At 40.2% G+C, this 4,423-nt stretch overlaps 1 pseudogene; it reads right to left on the bottom strand.

Annotated features, from left to right (window-relative positions):
- Nucleotides 1–375: 375 nt before the first annotated feature.
- LOC105723305 (large ribosomal subunit protein eL31-like) lies at nucleotides 376–776 on the bottom strand (annotated as a pseudogene).
- Between the last annotated feature and the right edge of the window lie 3,647 nt (nucleotides 777–4,423).

The following is a 4,423-nucleotide window of genomic DNA, read 5'->3' as shown; positions in this document are numbered from 1 at the left end:
CGGAGTTTGAGACCAGCCTGACCAGCACGGTGAAAACCTGTCTCTACTAAAAATGTAATATTAGCTGGGTGTGGTGGCGCATGCCTATAATCCCAGCTACTCGGGAGACTGAGACAGGAGAATCTCTTGAACCCGGGAGGCAGAGGTTGCCGTGAACCCAAGATAGCGCCATTGTACTCCAGCCTGAGCAACAAGACAAAACTCTGTCTCAAAAAAATAAAAATAAATAAATAAAAAATAAAAGCAGACAGAAGAATGTGAAGACTAGACTTTCTCCCATGCTGGATGCTTCCCACCCTGGAACATTGGAATCTAAATTTTTTTTTTTTTTAAGGCAATTTATAACTTTATTTGATGTATTTATCTAATCAGCGATTAATTCTTATCCACATTGACTGTCTGTAGATTTTTGAAAGTGGTAACTAGTATATAGGTAACCAAAGTACAAAGTATAGAGCTTATTTGGTGAATTTTTATCTTCATTACATTTTCTGGATAACAGCACACGGATTCTGTATGGGACGTTTCTTATTACTTTGGCCCAGATAGCTTTGTTGAGCCTGGTATCAATGTGCACATCCGGAGTTCCCATCTCCTTCATGACAAATTTCCGAATTGCTTTGAGTGCCCGAGGGGCCTGAGGGGCAAACTTCTTGAGGCCCACTCCATGGTTGCCCTTATGAATGTCGATGGTGTATTCCCGGGTCACCACTTCGTTGATGGCAGAACAGCTTTTTCTTTTCGCCACCCTTCTTTGCGGGAATCATTCTGCAGGGTCCAAGTTGGAAAGTGGAATCCAAGTTCTTTAGCTTTGGGACTCAGACTGGTTTCTTTGCTCCTCAGCTTGCAGACGGCCTGTTGTGGGATCTTACCCTGTGATCGTGCGAGTCGACACTCCTTAATTAAACTCCCCTTTAAGCCGGGAGCGGTGGCTCACGCCTGTAATCCCAGCACTTTGGGAGGCCCAGGTGGACGGATTATGACGTCAGGAGATTGAGACCATCCTGGCTAACATGGTGAAACCCCATCTTTACTAAAACTACAAAAAATTAGCCAGGATCCCAGCTATTCCGGAGGCTGAGGCGGGAAAATCTCTTCAACCCGTGAAGGCGGAGAGTTGCACTGTACTCCAGCCTGGGTGACAGAGCCAGACTCCATCTCAAAAAATAATAATTACTAAAAAATAAAAATAAATAAAATAATAAACTCCCCTTTATACATACATCTATTCTATCTCTCTAGTTCTGTCCCTCTAGACAACTCTAACCAATACACATATAACCACACAAAAGTGTTCATTGAAGAATTCTTCACAATAATTGGAAACAACTCATCCATCCACCAATAAATGGATACACAGGCTAGGTGCAGTGGCTCATGTTGGTAATCCCAGCACTTTGGGAAGCTGAGGCGGGTGGATCAGTGGAGGTCAGGAGTTCAAGACCACCCTGGCCAACATAGTGAAACCCCATCTCTACTAAAAATACAAAAATTAGCCAGTCATGGTGGTATGTGCCTGTAGTCCCAGCAACTTTGGAGGCTGAGGAAGGAGAATCGCTTGAACTGGGGAGGTGGAGGTTGCAGTGAGCATTGCACTCCAGCCTGGGCAAATAGAGCAAAACTTTGTTTCAAAAAGAAAGAAAGAAAGATTAACAACTCTTTTGGGTGGGAATCAGTGGCTCACGCCTGTAATCCCAGCACTTTTGGAGGCCAAGGCAGGCGGATCACGAGATCGGGAGTTCGAGGACCAGCCTGACCAACGTGGTGAAATCCCATCTCTACTAAAAATACAAAAATTAGCCGGGTATTGTGTCTGTCGCCTGTAATCCCAGCTACTCAGGAGGCTGAGGCAGGGGAATTGCTTGACCCCGGGAGGCAGAGGTTGCAGTGAGCCGAGATATTGCCACTGCATTTCAGCCTAAGCAACAGAGCGAGACTCCATCTCAAAAAAATGAAACAAAACAACAAAAAAAAACAGCTTTTTTTTTTTTAAGGGATGGGATCTTGCTATGTACGTTGCCAAGGCTGGACTTGAATTCCTGGGCTCAAGTGATCATCCCTCCTAAGCCTCTCAAGTAGCTAAAATTACAAGCACACAGCACACAACCAACTACCTTTAAAAGAGTAGAAAAAAAGTTTGAGATGAAAAGAAAAATCAGTATAGACAGCAGATAATAGAATGACAGGGAAAAAAAATCTAATTATATAGGCAATAACAAATAATGGGATAAGCTTTTGAAATAACAGAAAAAGATTATCACATTAGATTTCTATTTATTTTATTTTATTTTTTTCTAAAGATTTTCCAGGCTCAAGATTTCTATTTTTAACTGTTTTTTGAGACAGGGTCTCTGGCAGACCAATTTTATTAACTCACATAGAGGCAAAAAAATTATTACAATATCATATCTAGCAAAGTATTAAAAATATAATACATCTTGGTCGGGCATGTGGACTCATACCTGTAATCCCTGCACTTTGGGAGGACAAGGCAGGTGGATCACTTGAGGTCAGGAGTTCGAGACCAGCCTAGCAAACACGGTGAAACTTTGTCTCTACTACAAATACAAAAATTAGCTGGGTGTGGTGGCATGTGCCAATGGTCCTGGCTACTACAGAGGCTGAAGCAGGGGAATCGCTTGAATAACCTGGGAGATGGAGGTTGCCGTTAGCTGAGATTGTGCCACTAAACTCCAGCCTAGGTGACAGAACTACACTCTGTCTCAAAAAAAAAAAAAAAAAAAAGAAACCCTCTCCATTCACCCAGCCCTAAACAACCACTAATGTATCTTCTGTGTCTATAGGTTTACCTATTCTGGACATTTATTTAAAAATAATAATACAAAACAGTGAGAGAATAAACCTCTGTTGTTTAAGCTGCCCAGTTTGTGGTACTTTGTTATGACAGTCCTAGCAAAGTATATGACTTTGGTATATTACCATTAATGATTAAAATGTATTTTATTTATACTATTCTTTTTTTCTGTTCTCTCCCCATCACTTAAAACTATGCAGGTTACTTGATATCAATATTGCATATCTTCTAATGGTTGCATTAAATAATATCAAACCTTTATTTATTATTTCATGGCCCCTAGAGAGAATCACTGCACTTCTTTCAAAGAATGAGCATTTTAAGGCTGACACCCTTTCAACCCATTTCTTCTCAACATCTCTCTCCAAGGCTCTCTCAACTGTACTGTTACTTTGAATTTTCAGATATACATTCTGTCATAACCATAATAATAATATTTTGTTCTTTTGTTACTTTAAATTTTATTTTTATATTTTGAGGTCAAATGTTGCATTTTTTTATTAATTATATAGCATATAACTGAGCACTTCTGCAATAGCCAAACTGATAGAAAATGCACTAGTAATTCTGGATGACTTTATAGAAACTTACAGATGAAATATGGCATGTAGATACTGATGGAGTTAGAAATCTATAAAATAGAGCTATAATGCTGATTCCTCGATGGCACTAAATAAGATTGACCCTAGAAAAATCATTAAATAAGTAATAAAATATCATGATATAGGCATACTTTGTTTTCAAAAAGGCTCACTTTCTCCAAATTCTGTTTCATATTTTCCCAAAAATACTACACTTTATTTTCCAAGTTAAGAGCAAATCAACAAATCAATTCATGCTACTGTGTAAATGATTTTTAATGGTCCTTCCAAGGCAACATTTATAAGTTTTTTAAACTTTTATTTTAAGTTCATGGGTATATGTGCAGGTTTGTTACATAGGTAAACTTGAGTCATGAGGGTTTGTGTACAGATTATTTCATCACTCAGGTATTAAGCCTAGCATACATTCGTTACTTTTCCTGATCTTCTTCCTCCTCCAACACTCTACCTTCCAATAGGCCCCAGTGTGTGTTGCTCCCCTCAATGTGTCCATGTGTTCTCATCATTTAGCTCCCACAATAGTCATTATTATTATCATTATTATTATTAGCTCCCACAATAGCCATTCTGATTGGTGTGAGATGCTACCTTATTGTGATTTGATTGGCATTTTTCTAATGATCAGTGATGTTGAGCTTATCTTTCATATGATTTTTGGCCACATGTATATCTTTTTTTTTGAAGTGCCGGGGGAGGTCCCAAGATGGTCAAATAAGCAGCAGCTCCTGGACAAAGCTCCCAGTGAGAGAGACGCAGAAGCTGAGTGGTTTCCACAATTCCAAATGAGGTACCCTGTTTATCTTGTGGGTCTGTTTGGACAGTGGCTAAAAACCAAATAGGGCAAGTTGAGGCAAGGTGGGGACTGCCCCACCCAGGTGGTGCATGCAGCTCACCAGAGGACCAGGGTATCTCCCCCTCTGGGACTTTGGTTCAGATACAGCACTCCATCCAAGCCCTCTTCAACCCACAGAACAGGAGATCTTCACTGGGCTGAAAAGCCTCAGTG

The sequence above is a fragment of the Aotus nancymaae genome, unplaced genomic scaffold (genome assembly GCF_030222135.1).
Source record: "Aotus nancymaae isolate 86718 unplaced genomic scaffold, 86718_ANA_hifiasm-v0.15.2.pri h1tg000002l, whole genome shotgun sequence".
In the NCBI taxonomy this organism is placed as follows: Eukaryota; Metazoa; Chordata; class Mammalia; order Primates; family Aotidae; genus Aotus; species Aotus nancymaae.
This window is presented reverse-complemented; position numbering and strand designations above follow the sequence as displayed.